Here is a 17,313-nt window from a genome sequence, read left to right on the forward strand (position 1 = left end):
CAAGGAGTTGAACTGCACCTGAACCTGAAAACCAGTTCAGAGAGGGTTTTTTTCAATATATCAGAACTCAGCCCAAACCAAAAATCTCTTGGTTGCCTTGAATTTCAACCAGAACCAAACCGATCAGTAACAAGTTCAAAAAAGTGGTTCAATACTGAGACATTTAGCTTTCAATTGTATGATTAATGTGTTATTTTCCTTGGTTTTATAAATCCTAGATATGGTTTTTACTTGTAAAAAAAACCTTTACAAAATAAAAATACATAATAATAAATAATAATTTTGTATATATTTTATAGAGTTGCATTGCAAGCAAAATTGTTCTATACTATTGTGCATGAAATGTATCTAAGCCAATTTGAAACTGGTTTAGAGTGTCTGAACTAGTTACTGGATTGTTTTTTTAAAATTACCATTTGAACTGGAACTGAACCAGAGTTGTGTGTGTTTTTTTAAACCACAAAACCTGATGAACTTAAACCAGAATGGTACCCACATTTGTAATGGTTTGATTCCCCGGTGACATCTGAATCTTTCTGACGTTCTACTAAACTAAAGCACTGTTTGCTTGAGGTTATCGGGTTGCAGGACACATTGCAAATATAAATGGTTTGTTCCAAAAATAGAAATCTAACTAAACTATGAATATGCTGTATTTTTGCTTTTTCTGACACCAATCAAAATGAGTCAGTGTCTACCATTTTTGCACCAACTGGTGTGGAGCTTCAAACAAGCCCTTCTACAATTCACACATTGTAGGCCAGTTATACTGTGTTTTGTTGGCTTTCTACCACCAAAGTCAACAGCAGATGTGGCAATGCATTTGCTAGCAGCTAGGTCTGTACTCCTTAACTATATATCCACCTCCACCAACAAACAATAATTAATAAATCAAAGAGATGATAATGATGATGATGATGTCCCAAACAAATATGTGCAAAAATCCTAATTTCAGTGCCCAACATTACAGCTATAGACAGCACTTGATTTATATAAAGGGGAATCAGAGGGGGCCCAGCCTTTTTGAAAGTCACCTTTGCTACTGGTTTTTAAAGCTGTGACTAAAACTGGGGAGAGTCAGAGTGTAAGGTTTGTGGATTTCATTAAGAGCCTCCCCCCACTACCTTTTCCTCCATTATTTTAACTCTGCATGGGTTGTCTACATGATGGTTCCAGATTTGCATTTCGGCTGGGATTATGAGCTCTTCACCTCACTGTATTAGCAGGCCTCACTTGCAAATCAGCTGGTAGCATACGTAGTTATACTTCCTGGCCAAAAGGTGGCCACTATATTATATTGCCCAACTACATAGTCTAAACAAAACTTTTATGATATGAAGCCACAGTCTTGTTCCACTGGTATGATCAGAGGCACCTTCTCTTCTGCATAAGCCTGTTTTGCTTCCATACAGCCGTTTTATCAGCTGCCAGAAGTAGCAACATTGCTGGTGATGGAGAAGGACTTGACATGGCTGCATGCAGCTCCACACCTTCCTTTTGGGGAAACTGGACGTTTTGCCTTAGCATTTTTCAGGTCTCTGAATGGAGCCCACCATACAGAGCATGGAAGTGTCAGCCATTATGCCATAAGGATTGCTTTCTTGAGCAACACAGCGGCATGTTCCCTCTGAAACAGGACCCAGTGAGTGGATCAGGGCTTCCTCCTAAGTGAGCATGCTTTGGAGATCACCATTACAAAGTAAAGTCCCTTCTCTTCAACAGAATACATATCACTACAGGAAAGCTAAATGATATAGTGTGCTTGTTTGCCTGTGCATGACACAAGTGTGCATTTGCAAAAGATACACAAACATTAGTTCCTACCTATCACAGAGTTGGCCACATCACACATGGCATCATAGCTTTCTAATTCTGGTAGAATGGGAAAAAGAATCCTCTAGCCAGATACCCCGATCCTGCAAATACTTAGCTATGTTCTTGCGTTTTTATTTTGAGAGATCGTACCTTACACAGAAAACCACGCAAAAACCACAAATGCAGTTTGGCTTTCATGGGCGGTTTCGAGAGCACTGACTGATCCGCCGCCTGTACTATGGGGAATAGTCCTTGCCTTGTGGGTGCAATTTCAGTCACACACACACACACACACACACACACCCTCTGATGCTGTTCCCGCCTTCCCTATCTCTCCAAGATCTTCCAGTTAAGTTAGACGAAAGTTTGCTCTTCCGAGCAGTGTGAAGATTTAATTCAGCTGTTAGGCTTTTCAAACGCTCTTCTCCTTCCCGCGGTATCCGGAATAGGAAATCATTACGAAAGCAAGAAGAAATGAAAGAGAACGAAGTAAGCAACAAAGAGACCTTTTTTAAAAAAAATGAAATGAAATGAAACGAAACGTCTCAGGTTTGCTTTGTTGAAAGCGGATCTGAAAGACCCCGTTCCCAAACAGCTGCTTTTAAAATCAAATCTCAGGAACAAAAGCCCACCCTAGACAATGGTTCTAAACACCTCGTGCAATAAAATAAAATAAAATCTATTTCTGCAGATCAGAAGGAGCTGGCAATCGGCCAGGAGAAGGAAGAAAAACTTTTCGTTTTGTACGAAAATGAAAGCCACGTTAAGTCCCACACATTTAAGTATAATCGTCCGGGAAGTTCTCCTGCGCCACCTCTTGCGGTTACTCCCATTCATTGCCATGGAGCCGGCGCAAGAGAACTTCCCGGCTGATGATGCTCTTATGGTTTCCAGTGTGATTAACCCTTTCCTTATCCTGAGCCATGCCGATTCTGGCAGTCTTCCATTCGAATAATGCGCGCGTTTTAAAAGAACACACACACTCGCTCACTCGCTTCGCCTTAAAAGTTCCCCGCGCGTCTCAGTATCTTCTTCTCCCACACGAATTTACAAAGCGTCTGCATATACCATGGTGTCTCTTCTCTTCTCCTCCCCACCCCACTTCCATTTTTAAAACGTCGTTACTTTTCACTCAGTGTAGGGAGACACGCAAACAGTTTGAAATAAAATCTTGGAATTGCCCCAAGAGACGGCTCTGGATTTTATCTCTCTCCACACCGCTTCATGCGGCCTCTTGGTTTTTTTGGTCTCTTGCTTTTTTTGGCAGAGAGAGTAGTGGTCAGAAAGGGAACAGAACAAAAAACAAAAATCAGCTCCAAAGGGCATTTTAGAGAAGATCTCGAAGGATCGCATTTGCCCAAATTCAGAAAGGAGGCCGATTTACGAGTTCGGGAAGTCTTGGTAGTAGGAATTCTATCTCTGCCTGGTTGAAATCGGTTGGGGAGGATGCTTCGCGTGATTAAGGGATCCCACCACTTGGTGAAAGTGGGCTGTACTGGGAAATCGTTCATTCATACTCAAACAACTCTCCCTCACACACACACCCTTAATCCGCTTGCTCGCGCCCAGCCCTTGATACCCGGGTCTGGCCACTCCTCTGTTCTCCCTCCCCCTCCTTTGTCTGCCCTTATTGTCCAAGCGTAGATTGTAAGTTCCTGCGGGCAGGGGCCTGTCTTTTTGGATTATGCTAGCTGTGTGCGGCGAAATAATAAAATAAAATAAAATAAAATAAACAATAACAATTAATAATTATAATTAATAATAATGAAATGAATAATGTGATGGTGAGGACCACATACACCTAGCCGCCGGTGAGCTACAAAAGAAGCGGGCTCCTCTCTCTACGAACTTTCCTCGAAGCCGCCTCTTTGAGGTCTTCCTACCACGGAAAGGGCGAGTTCCTCCGAGTCAGCCTGTGTGACTTTCACCCAAACCCTCGCTAAATAACTGCGGCCGGCGGGATATTTATGATTTGCCCCCCGTGTGCAAGCAGAAGCGTGAGGAGGTGGCCGTCCTCCGGACACCGGCTCCTCACAGAGTTGTTTGGACCGAAGGGCAGGGCAGGGCAAAAGGTGGCAGCTCTGTCGCTCCTCTGACCTGGCACCGTTTCCTAGAAGGCGACGACGTGGGGAGCGGAACTGCTAGGTTCCTACCTGCCGCCACTGGGGCAAATGGGCCTGAGAGGAAAGGGGTCTTTGGGGGGGGGAGGAGGGAGCCGAGCCCCCCTCCTGCCGGGCCCTCATTTGCTCTTTGTTTGAAAGCGCGAGCCCCCGCCCGCCCGCCAGTTTGGCAAGGCGACCAGCCTCCCCCCTGACCCGGCCGTGACCCTTCCCCCCGCCCGCTCCTTGCCTATATTTCTATTCCTTATTTCAGCAAGCGCCCCCCGCCCCGCCCGCCATCAGCCTCTAAAAGCGGACCCCCCACCCCACCCCACCCCGGCGGTCCGCGCGGAGGTTCGAATGTTGTCTGTTCTTTTGCAAAGTCGGAGGAGCCCCCGGAGGAGGCAGCAGCCCTGGCAGGCCGAGCACAAAGGCGGGATTGTGCGCCGCTGCTTTGGAGGGAAAGTATTAATCAGAGAGGAAATTATTGATTTCCACGGCACGTACCATAACGGTGGAGAGAATTTGGCCAAACATCAGAATCCCATAATTTTTTTTTTCCTCAGTCAAAAAAAGAAAAAAAGAAAAAAGCCAGGGAAAGCAAGCAAGCAAAACACCACCAAGAGCAGGACACCAAAATCTCTCTCCACAAACCCTTCGACTTCTTGCTGCTGCTGCTGCCGCTGCTGTTGTTGCTGCTGCCGCCGCCGCAGTGGAGGAGCGGAAGGAGGAGGAGGAGGAGGAGGAGGAGGCCAAAAAAGCAAAACGTGCTTCGCCGAAGGCCCGAAGCGGGAGCGCGAACCAGCGGCCGAGAAGCAGCGGCAGAGTCCGGCGCGCGCGGACGGCCCAGGGCAGGCTGGCGGCCCAGCGGAGGGAGCCCGCAGCAAGAGTCTCCCGGCGCCGCGAAGGAAGCGCGCTGGCCGCTGCGTCTGGGCTCGCCGATCTTGCCTGCCTGCTTGGATCGCGTTGGACTCGAGCGGCTGCTCGCTGTTGGAAGGAGCCTGGCCTCCAAAGACTGGAGAAATGCCACCTTCTGAGTCTCGCGATTTGCAACCCTTCCAAGCTGGAGCGGTGCACTTTGGTGGAGGGGAGGGTGTCAGAGACGGGGCGGGGGGCTGCGAGGAGGGAGTGAAGCAGGCAGAGAGGGAGAGGGAGAGGGAGAGAGAGTCCTTGCAAGCGGAGCCGCTCTGTGAGTTTGGGGGCTCCCGGGGGCTTTGCTTTCCACTCCTGCGGGGCCCCGCTGCTGCTTCCTTTCGCTTTGGCTCGGGCGCTCTGCTCTCGCTCTCCTTCTTGCTCTCTCCCTTCCCTCCCCGTGGGTTTGGCCCCCATCCGCAACTTCTCTAGGGGTCTCTGGGTGCTGGCGTTCAGAAGTGGGGAGGGCAGACAGACAGCCAGGGAACCGCAACGCTTTGCGCTCCGGAGCGATTTCGCGAACTCTTGCTGCCTTCCCAGTTCAGGCGAGACAGCTCGGGGTGCAAACGGCGGCGTGTGAGCCCGCGAGAGGGACCGAGGAGCAAGCTGGCAAAACCCGAGGATCCCGAGCAGAGGGTCGGGAGACAGAGGACTGCTGGGGTCAGTGGCCACTGCCCAGAGTCAACAGGAGGAGACAGGGAGGGAGGAGGAACAAGAGCGGGGGAATGGGAAGAAGGAAGACGCAGCGGAGGAGTCCTGGGCTTGGAACGGGAGCCAAAGTGTTCCCGGAAAGGAACGGAGAAGAGGTGAGGGAATGGCCCGAGCAGATCGGCTGTTGCAGCGGCAACAGAAGAGACGAAGATCGATGGGGGCGGCGGGGAAGCAGCTGCAAAGGGCCAGGAGGGCAGTGGCAGATCTGGGAAGAAGGGCCCTCGCCACCCCCTCCCAGGCCTTGCTCTGTGCGCTCCCGGCACATCGAATGGCACACTCGACACACTTTCCCGGGTGCTCCGTTGGGTGGGAGTAAGAGTGAGAGTGGAGGCCTCTCTAGTTATGTCGCCTGTCAAAAAGTTTAAGTGTCGCCAATACTAGGTACGAAAGAGAGAAGAGACCCCCCACACACACTAAAAACACACCCGACCCGCCGTGCTCTGCTCTCCCCGCGGCCACGTCTCGCATCGGCTTCCCGGCAATGCTAGGCGGCTGGCTCTGTTTCCTTTGACTCTGCCGTGCATAGAGTCCCATTTGCACACACACACCCCGCACACACATACCTGCACGTGTGTGTACGTCGCGCGCGCACTCACGCAAACACATGTATACCTAGAGGTGTAGAAGCCAAGAAGGGAAAGGTGACATATCGTGAACAGTAGTAGACCCCCACCACGTCTCCTTTCTCTGGGAGCCCGTCTATTTTATACCCAGGTTGGGTGCCGGACCAACGCAAGCCGGCCCGCTCCTTCCTTCCTCTGAAGGAGGAGGAGGGGGCTGGAGGAGGAAAGGCCCCACCACCACCACGCGCCCCTTTCGCTTGTCCCGCGGGCGGGGGAGAAGTTCAGGTGCGACTTGGGCGGGCTCAGGGTGGCGGCCCCTTCACAGCAGCCGGGCTTCTCCGAGCGGGCTGGGCCTGTGCCGCCCGGCTGTACTTTCCAAGAAGCCTCTGCAGCAGCCACCGTGGAGGAAAAGGGTCTGGGGCAGGCAGAGGACCAGAGGGACTGGCTGGGGTTGGGAGGCATCGCCGCCGGGTGACGTGTCCCCCCCCACCCCGCCCGCGCTGTGAAACTGAACGAGAGGCGGCTGCCCCGGCCAGGGTTCAGTCTGTGCCGCAGCTCGCCGCCGCCTTTCGCGCCAAGGAGACGCGTCGCGGAGGCTGCCAGTTCGGAGCGCCTGAAGCGAAGCTGTGCAGCAGCGGCAAAGCTGCCTTTGGGCCACAGCGGCAAACAGCCGCCTCCGTCACGTGGCGGATATGCTAATCGAGGCAGGTGACTCATAGGTGGGCGGGGGGGACCTGTGCTCAGCTGAGCTCGCGGCAGTTCCGTAATGGGGAAATGGCTCGTCTCGTGGGAATGAATAGCCCCTGGAAGCGGCAAGTTCGGCGCCCTTTGCAAGCCAGCCGTCTGGCGTGACGGCTTCAATCCTGCGCATACTTTCGGGGACAAAAGCCCTGCTGAACTCAGTGAACGTGCCTAGGTATAGGATCGGGCTGCACGCGGTGTGCGTGAGGGACGCTAATGTAACCCCCCTAAATGAAAAAGTTGGACCCGTTTGGAGAAGCTGGAATCTTTCTTGTAAAAGATCTCCGGAGTTTATTTCAAGGTGCTTTCCCCCCCCCCCCGCCGCCGCAAAAAAGGGCTCCGTTTCATTTGTTTTCTCTTGTTTACAAAGTATAGCCAATTAAATCAACAATATAAATATAATGGATAATACTGTTAATAAAATAAAAGCACATCATCATCATCATCATCTTATTATTATTATTCAGCATTATTCAGTGAACTGGCTGCCTTCTGCAGATCCCAAAGGAGACCTCCAGTTTTCCCTCATGCCCTAAAACCTCACACGGACCAACGTGGTTGATCAGCTGTTGTTCAAAAACTCGGTGTGTTCTGGAAAACACCGCCTTGTGCTCGGGCCGAGGGAGCCTGGAGTCGTTCTCAGGAACAGATGACAAATGTTTGTTTGTTTTCGGCCGAACTGGTCTGACTGCCTCATGAAATGGCTCGGAAGAAACCGAGCCATTCCGGCTTTCTGACTTGTTAAGCGGACAGCCGAGACGCGGACCGCTGTTGATGTGTGAATTGTGGTGGCGGCGATGAAGATGGTGCGGATGGGCCTTTCCCGAACCCCCCAGCCCACCCGCCGCCGCCCCAATATTCTCTCTACAGCTTCCGAATCAAGGAAGGAACGATGCGGTCTCTGCAGAGCAGACGCGGGCAGGGTGAGCCGCTGCGAAGTGAGAGGCTGTCAGACCCGGAGCCGCATTTTAGACGCTCCTACCCAGAGAGGCCACATTTCTCCTTAGGCCCCGATCCCAGCCCTATTACCCAGAGGCTGCAGTAAACACGCTTTCTAGGGGGCAAGTCTCACTCCTCTCAGCAAGCGCGCCTAGGATCGTGCTGCGTGCATCGAGTCCCCGGGAAGTTTTATTTCCAATGGAGCGAGTTGAGGAGCTGGGATGGGATCTGCTGTCCAGAAGAGAGAGCAAGCGCCTTTTGTCCTTTAATTAAAGTAGTGTTCTGGGATTTATTTTTTAAATAAAGTATACGAATGTTGTCCCAGCAATGTTTAGATAACACCACTTTTACTTACTGAGGACCTTTTACAAAGCAGGGTTATGGATCTAGGACTGTACAAGTCCTAACTAAGCACACTGGCGGACTAGGGAGTAAGCCTCGCTGAACTCAGACTTGACCTCGGAGTAAACATAAGAGCTTCTTTCCTCGCTGCTTCTCACACACTTTCTTTCCTCGCTGCCTTTCTTGCAGCTCCATCCATAATGCCCCAGATAAACGGCGGTATTGGAAAAGAGGCGGGTGTAGTCCCGCCGATTTCGGCTCAGTTTCCATTCAAGTAGGTGGACTTCCCTCGATTTGGGGAAGGCACGGGCTCTTTGGTGAGTTCAGCCAGAGATAGAGTGGGTAGACGTCTCCTGGTATCCTGGATCATGACTCTGGGCACGATCCACCCAAAGTTAGGCACTTTCAAGTAGGTACTTACTTTGTCCCTTCAAACTACTGGAGAGCTTGAAAGTGCTTCAATTTATTTGGATCGATCGTGTCTTCTTCTTTTTTTCCAACAGGAGGCCACCAAAATAGGGGAAAATAGCTCCCCTTTCTTTTAAAGAGTTACTTCGGAATTAACGCAACAGGGCTCCATTCTTAACTAAAAACAACCTGTGGATCGGGGGAGACCACTTCCAAGGTGCGCTGTCGCGCAGAATCCATTCATTTTAGTGGGATTTAGGTAGGCAAGCTTCCTCCTGAATTGTAGCCCTCTGGGTTTTGTTTTGTTTTTAAATTTCGCTGAAAGGAACTTCCACGAAAAAAAGGTGAACAAGTTGGCCAAGCAACGTTTAAAGTAAGCCGAGAATAGAGGCTTTAAGTTAATAAGAATAATAATAAACGCAACTCAGAGCCAACAGTAATGTCATCCTCATTCTTCATGTTTTTTAAATTTAATATTGCAGAGGGGGATAAAAACCGCTAGGCTATTAGTTCCAGCTTTTATTTTATATAAGGAAGAGTGAAACAACCATTTAAAAATATACCTTTACATGTTGTATTTGTTGCGTTCAGAAACTGAAGCCAAAAAGAGGAGAGGGGAAACCAAAAAAACCAAAAATCTTTCAGCTCTATCGAATGTTAATTCGTTTTTTGTTCCCAATATTCCTTTCTCAAGTATTTACAAGCGGGGGTGGAATTCACATGATTGTTTTAATAACAATAATTTTCCTTTCCATCGGGAAAAAACCCCAACACAAATAAATCAGATTATTCGGAACCGGCTTCCCCAGTACCAGATATAATTTTGAAACCCCAAGTCATCGAAACGAAACCAATTAAAGGGCGAAATAATAACTTTACCCCCCTCCCACCACCACCCATAATGTCTTAGAAGGCAGTGGGATTTTTCAGTGTATGGAATTTTTCACAGAACGACGACAACAAAATGTATTTAAATTTAAAGTAGTATATTCGTTGATCAATTCCATCATTACCTGTGTCTTTTTTAAAAAGGTGTCTGTTTTAAATCAGGACATCAGGTGTTTTTTAACGTCATCACTGTTTTTCTTTATAAAACGAAGTGGACCTTTCCCACGGTTTTTCTTGATGAACTCTAGAAATGTAGTCGGGAGATCGAGATAATGTGGCGAGGGGCTGCAATTTTATGCGCACTTACCTAGAAATAAGCCCCGTGGACTTTGTTAAAACTTACTTTTGAGAAAACATACACAGACTTATGCTGCAAAGCAGGTTTTATTTATCTGGGGAGGTGTATTTCTACCCCTAACAGCGCAGCGACATGGCATTCTCGAGTCCGACGCTCAGGTGGGCGCCTGTTCTGACGAGCAAAATAAAAACCCCAACCTCGGTTGGTTAACAACCTGTTGTGGATTTGTTCTGCCTTGTTGATTTCTTTACTCTTTGAACTGCCGTTTAAAAGTAAGCATCGCATAAGAAGGGAATTAAGAGGAGTCCTCAAAATAATTTGTCAAGGGAGGGAAGGAGGGAGGGAGAGAGAGAGAGAGAGAAAGAAAGAAAGAAAGAAAGAAAGAAAGAAAGAAAGAAAGAAAAGGTCAATACCTGGGAGTGAGACTTTATTCGAATTCCCTGTATTGGAACTAATCGGTGTTTAAACGACTTTGTCTATATCTACATCTATCTATCCATCTAGAGAGGGCAGCTACATTTGCTCGCCAACCGACCCATTGCTGCTGTTTGGGTGGGAAGACTGAGGCAGGGTCCTAAAAGACCCAGGAGTCAGGAGTGCGCTGATTAGGAGTCCGAGCTCCCTCGCAGCCCGCTCCAGCCAAACCGCAGCCCACCTCCGCGTTAGCAGCCCTAGCGCGCATCCTATCTGTTCGCTTATATAGGGCAAGAGGAAAAGATGCTCTCCCCGGAGGGCTTCAGGCCAAGAGGACGGACCCAGCTGGGTCACTCAGCAGTCCTTTAGCCAGCTGGTCTCTCTCTTTCTGGACTAGTCCGAGGGAGGAGGGAGCCCCCCCCCGCCCCGCGCAACTGGCATGTCCCCCGCTCAGCAGAAAACAGCATGGCAATCCTGGCTCTCGATTCCAGCCGTCCTCCCTCTGATTTCAAAAGCTTTCCTTAGCAACTCTTCCCACCGTCCAAAGCGGCTTTGCTCTGGGCTGGGGGGATGTTCTCCGCCGACCAGGTAGGGTTTTGTCCCTTTCCTCCTCCGCCACCCAGGAGGACGTTAAGCCTGCTGCGAACCTTCCTCGATCTGGATGAGACATTTGCTAGCTAAGCCTCCTGCTTCGAGAAAGAACAGGGCAGAGGAGGTGGTGGCGAGTTTTGGACCAGGACTCCTGGGTTCTGTTATCCCCGAGTTTGGGGCTTGATGGGTCAGAGCAGGACAATTGTGGAGCTAAAACAGCTGGGGGGTGGGGGTGGAGAAAGCACAATGGGAGTGATTTAAAAATACTGGAAAAGAGGAGGCCATCATAGTCTTTAGCAGAAAAAACAACAACAAAGAGTTATGTGGGACCTTCAGGACCCCCTTGAGATGCTGAGAGATAGGAAAGTTTAATTTTTCTGCTCTGAAGGAAGGAGTACAAACCAAAGGAATTTGATTGACTCCCTGCCCTGAGCTGAAGAACCTAGCACATTTATGTCTGGCCATTCCTCCATATATTATATTATAGCACACCAGCATGAATGCTCTTTGGTCTTAGGACTGAAAAGACATTTAGCTGGAGTGAACCTATTTAAAATGCCCCTGAGGTGTTACGAACTGGAGCCAAACTTAAATCCCTTTGCAGCTCCATATCCTATATACGTTATTGGATAACCATCTCGGCTTTCCGATATCCTAATGGTATTAAGTAATGAGGAGAAAGACCATAACTTAACACGTTATGCCACTTTATCCTCACAACAGCCCTGTGAGGAAGAAGGAATGACACATGAGGCTGAATGTAGTGAATGAATGGCCCAAAGCCAGTGAGTCTTTCTCTAGAGCAGCAGGAAATCAAGCGCAGGTCTCTCCAGTCCAAATCCACCACCCTTACCTAATTACAGTCAGTCAATCAATCAATCAAACTTTATTACAGGCAATAGGCCAGAGGGGGAAACAGTACATAAGTAACAACCATATGAAATGCAATATATGAACAATGACCAAGATGCACAATTAGATACTAAATTAAATCATCTTACATTGGGTACTAATGACAGCAGCCATGAATCTGCCACACTTGACGGTGATAGAGAATCCCAATCACATAAGAACAGGGAGAAATAAAACATACCCCATTTACCTGAATATTTGGTAATAATAGGTATAATAAATATACAGTGACTATCACAATAAAAGTAAATGAATCACCGTCTCTACCTTACCCAAACCCCAAGGGCAAAAACATTCATCACAGGGAAGATTCGGGAATCTTCCTACAAGAAGATTAGAGGGAGGTATATTATAGCACACCAGCATGAATGCTCTTTGGTCTTAGGACTGAAAAGATATTTAGCTGGAGTGAACCTATTTAAAATGCCCCTGAGGTGTTACGAACTGGAGCCAAACTTAAATCCCTTTGCAGCTCCATATCCTATATACGTTATTGGATAACCATCTCGGCTTTCCGATATCCTAATGGTATTAAGTAATGAGGAGAAAGACCATAACTTAACACTTTTTTTGTTGCAGAGATTTCTTCCAAGTCTGAAATGGATCTGATAAGGTTATTGGAGCCAGACCACCCGGAGAGAAAATCAGTTTTAACCAAAAGCTAAAAGTGTCTCACCAGGCTGCTCGAGCCTCAGTTGAAATCAATCCTGATTCTAGAGACATAGTGATGCATTGGCGGCATCAGATGCATTGGTGGAACCAGAAAAATGGCCCTCAAAAATTTAGATTGGACTACCTCATGGGGGCCATAACTGTGATAAACAGAAAATGTGCTCCAAGAAGCAATTGAGACACCTTACCTAATTATAGTCTGCCCAGAGAAGTATTGCCAGCCAGGGACTTACAAGGGTCTTTGTGGCTGTCCCAGGAGGGCAAAGGGGGGCTTCCTAGTGGGGCTGGAACCATTGAAACCACACCATTGGCATGTGGGAGCATGGGAGGGAACTGCTCAAACGCACCATGTTGTTGATTAAGAGAGGAATATTGATTTAGCCCAGTGGTGGGCAAACTTGGCCCTTCAGCTGCTGTTGAACTACAACTCCCATCATCATCCACAGCCATTGTGGCTGGGGATGATGGGAGTTATAGTTTCACAACAGCTAGAGGGCCAAGTTTGCCCACCCCTGATTTTGCATGTCCTCTGCACATCAGCACTGAGGAACCATCCAGGATGGAACTGCAAATGATATATCTTGATGACAATATTATTAATTATTATGATTTATTTACACAGTCAGACAGATGTTATTGACTAGTTTGTTTTATCCAGACATCGAGTCCTTCCCAAGGACCTGGGATGGCTGAATTTTATTATCAATGTTGTTGCTGTTATTATAGATATCGTCGCAGAATATAGGCTGTTCCCAGTAAAGTTGCTTTTTTGTAATTGGCTGATGGTGATTTCTGTGGCCCCTATGCTGTTGAGGTGCTCTTCAAGTTGTTTTGGAATTGCACCTAGGGCGCCAATTACCACTGGGATTATTTTGGTATTCTTCTGCCACAGCCTTTAAAAATTTATTATTATTATTATTATTATTATTATTATTATTATTATTATTATTAATTCAATTTCTATGCCGCCCTTCCAAAAATGGCTCATAGTGGTTTACACAGAGAAATAACAAATAAATAAGATGGCTCCCTGTCCCCAAAGGGCTCACAGTCTAAAAAGAAACATCAGATAGACACCAGCAACAGTCACTGGAGGTACTGTGCTGGGGGTGGACAGGGCCAGTTACTCTCCCCCTGCTCAATAAAGAGAATCACCACAGTAAAAGGTGCCTCTTTGCCAAGTTAGCTGTCTTATTTATCTGCACATTGGTAAGCCACTACACCTTTTAGTAGCGAAGAGATGCACACAAATAGGGCCATCACCTAAAATAAAATAAAAAAAATTATTAGCATAACAATATATTAATATATAATACACAATACTCCCCCCCCCGAATAATTAAACTCGTTTTCAAGATGCTGTATGGAAAGCCAGATCAGAATCTGCTCAGGGGCTTAGTGAGGCCAGCCGGCCAGCCAGGGCGTCACCACTGCAGTTTCTCTTTGGTCCAATGCCCGCAGCCTAACACAGTAAAGCACATTCAGCTGCTGTATACTGTGGGTGGAGTAAGCACAAACTCTCCTCTTGTCCTTCCCACTTAGTACTATGCCCATTGATTGAGCTGGTAGGTAGAAATCTTGCCACCCCCATCCAGCCTTACCATCAGTGCAATTCACTGCTTGCATGTTCTGGGAGGGTGTGACAATGCCCCTATTTTTCATAGTCTCCTTGGGGGTTCATCCCCAGGGGATTTCAAGCACAGTGTGGGCCATGCACTACCTTGATCTGCTTGCCCCACCACACTCTCTGGAGTGAGAAGCAGTCAATCCATTTGTCACTCCCACACAGTAATTAAAGTTGCCACATTGTCAGATGAGCCTTTACTCTCTGCTAGGGATGTGCATAAAACCGGTTCTCCCGGTTCGGTTCGGGTCCGAACCGGGTCCGGACCGGACCGGGGTGGTTCGGTTTTGGTTTTGCCGGACCACCCCCCGGTCCTGTTCGGTTTCGAACCGGTTCGGATCTGAACCGAACCAGTTCAGATCACAAAAAGTGGCTGGTTTTGAAGGGGACATTGTGTTCTACCTGCCACCCAAATTTCAAGTCGATTGGACCTTCCTCTGATTTTTTACATTTTTTTAAATTAATTTTTGCCCATAACTCACAATGTGGAGCCCTTAGGGGCAAAAAAGCTGGGGTGGGTGGTAGCCACCCATGGGTGTCCTCCACCCCAAAAATCCCAAGGCAATTGGTGGCTCCTAGTATTATTGGTGAATTTTTGAAGAAATTTTTTTTCCATTGGCTAGAATGGGGGTTTGGGGCTGCCCCAGACCCACCTCTGTGGGGTGGCAGCACCCCCAAAGTAGGTCCGGGGCCATGGCAAAAATGCCCTCAGTCCCTCCCAGCAATCCCCGTAGAGATAGGAGTGATGGTTCTGTTGTTTTTCTGAGGTATTCTGAGTGTAGATTCTATGATAGCTAATGAGATTTCCAATGAGACACCATGAATCCACTCTCATTTGCTATCACAGAATCCACACTCACTCAGAACACCTCAGAAAAACAACAGAACCATCACTCCTATCTCTACGGGGATTGCTGGGAGGGACTGAGGGCATTTTTGCCATGGCCCCGGACCCACTTTGGGGGTGCTGCCACCCCACAGAGGTGGGTCTGGGGCAGCCCCAAACCCCCATTCTAGCCAATGGAAAAAAAAATTTTCTTCAAAAATTCACCAATAATACTAGGAGCAACCCAACAATTGCCACCCCATCTTTTTGGCCCCTCTCTCTGGGCGCCCTAACACGTAACACCTAGTCAGTCCATCTTAATGCCTACCTACTACCACCACTCCTATCCAAGCAAGTAAGAGGAGGACACTCAGAGAGACAACACCCACTCTCTGATCTAACAAAAAGGCCACTGCTGTGCTGCCTGCCAGCACAGCAGCAGCAGCGGAGCAGCACACTAAGCACAAGAGCAGCACACACAGAGAAGAAGCAGGAGGCGGAGCAGCAGAGCAGCAGACCTGCCGCTCTGCATGATGGGTGATGTGATGCCCAAAGAAACCACCGTCTCACTCAGTGCCTGCCACTGACTAGGCCCAACAGACAGAAGCCAGCCAACCTGCTCTGCTCTGCTCTGATGCTCCCCATGGATGATGCACACACACCCTACATCTGCATCCAAATTACCAGACCAGACCAAGTGCGCAGAGTCAGCACAGGCCAGCAGCCACCAGCCCAGCAACAACAACAGCTACTACTGCTACCACCACAACCAGTGTTGCCGCTACAATAACATTCCCAGTCCAGTCACGCGCGCCACAGCCTGAGCCTAGCACACAGCCAACAGCTGCTGCCAGCCAGTGCCTGGCAAGCCCAGCCAACATGAGGAGGAGAGAGCTAAGTAGACGGCGCACGCACATCACCAACCCATCACGACGGCGCAACTGCAAGGGGAGAGGGCACAATTACAGGCAGGAGGAGGAGGAGGAGGCGAGGCAATCCTAGCACAGATTTGAAAGTTTAAAATCCACCAGGACATCTTCTAGAATCTAGACTTCTGTTTTTTCTACCACCAGCTGTAGTGTCTAGTTAGTCAGTGTGCTGTGCAGCTGAGCTGAGCTGAGCTGCGTGTGAGGAAGGATGATTGTGGCTAGTTCTTTAGTTTCAGCAGACTGAGCATTGAGCATGGGCAGTGGCCTTGGGAAGCAACACAATTACACGACACTCACTTGCTGCTGCTGGTTCTAGAAGTTGCCTCTTCTCGTCTTTTCACCTCTTCGTGTGTGTGTGTATGTGTGCAGTGAGTGCATGCCTTTTGCCTTGCTGGAAAGAAATGCTTCTCTGGTCCACCACCACATATTTGCTCAAGGACACAGAGGCCCAAGGCAGAGGTGGTGGCACCAGTGTGAGTGCATGTGTGCTGGTGGTGTTTGCCACCACAGGTGTTTTGTGTGTGTATGTGTGCGCTGCTAGCTAGGAGGGGGGAGGGAGGGAGGCAGGCAGGGAGGCAGGGGGGAGGAAAGGGGAGGGGGAGAGGGATGTAGAGGGGATTGAAGGGGGGAGGGTCCGGCTCAGAGTTGGTCAGCCACATATTTGTGCACACACGTGCTCACGTGTGTGCTTCAGTGGGAGAGACCAGACTCTCATCATCTGCCAGACCGGGGTTGGGGGCAGGTGAGGCGGTGGTGGGCTGGAAGGGAGGGAGGATGGAAGGTGGTGAAGAGGAAGGGGAGAGGATGAGAGGGGAAGGATGGAGGGAGGCATGGGGGGGAGGGATTTGGGGGGAGGAAAAAAACATGTAGACAGACACACAACACACTACACACAGAAAGCATCCACACACAGAGACAGTGCTAGGCATCCATTCACACGGACAGACAGACAGACAGACAGACACACAACAGGAAGAGACAGACTGAGCCTGCACCACACACACACACACAGACCCAATTCCCCTCCTGCACAGTTATCAATCAATATGTTGTGTTGGCAGCCAGTTCATTGCTATTCTGATGGTTTTGGGTTTTTTGCCATCAGCCAACATCAACAGTGACCACAATCAAGATGAACATAAGATGATAATAATTCATTCGTTTCATTAGAAAAAATCATCCAATCATTTTCTCCATGTAAACCAAGCCCCCCACACATGATTTCTGGTAACATTTTCAATAAAATCAATTCATTTGGCATTCATCATTTTGTTCTCCCTTTGTCACCTTTTTTTCTTTCTTTTGCATAATTTTGAGGCTTGATTTTAACATGGGGTTTTTAAAGAAGAATTTATTTACATGTTTATTTACATACAGTATTTACATATCTACACTGCATTTTAGAACGTATACCCGCCGCTGCCGCTAAGTCTAGTACTCTGTGGGCTGTGGTACTTTGGGGGTGTGTGCCGTGCCCACGCCAGGTCCCCAAATGCTGACAGGTGGATAGATAAAGGGCCTGTGCTGGTCAGCATTGGGTTTCTTTTTAGGTGGGCGTGGGCATTGTAAACATCTGGCCAGTCGCAGCACTACAACTACTACTACCACTGCAGCTCTGTGTGGGCACAC

General features: G+C 48.7%; 1 protein-coding gene across 7 annotated transcripts in view; it reads right to left on the bottom strand.

Moving 5' to 3' along the window:
* Positions 1-5,982, bottom strand: part of NFIX (nuclear factor I X) — a 316,788-nt gene extending 310,806 nt beyond the window's left edge. For 2 of the 7 annotated variants that reach the window (XM_053302012.1, XM_053302013.1), the window contains exon 1: positions 4,422-4,930. The gene's annotated coding sequence lies outside the window, so the exon portion shown is untranslated. Of the gene's footprint in view, positions 1-1,965; positions 2,097-3,614; positions 3,690-4,421; positions 4,933-5,962 lie in introns of those variants that run through there. The other 5 variants (XM_053302031.1, XM_053302027.1, XM_053302017.1 and 2 more) reach the window with 5 other exon arrangements.
* Positions 5,983-17,313: the final 11,331 nt, after the last annotated feature.

Source organism: Hemicordylus capensis, chromosome 2, assembly GCF_027244095.1.
Source record: "Hemicordylus capensis ecotype Gifberg chromosome 2, rHemCap1.1.pri, whole genome shotgun sequence".
In the NCBI taxonomy this organism is placed as follows: domain Eukaryota; kingdom Metazoa; phylum Chordata; class Lepidosauria; order Squamata; family Cordylidae; genus Hemicordylus; species Hemicordylus capensis.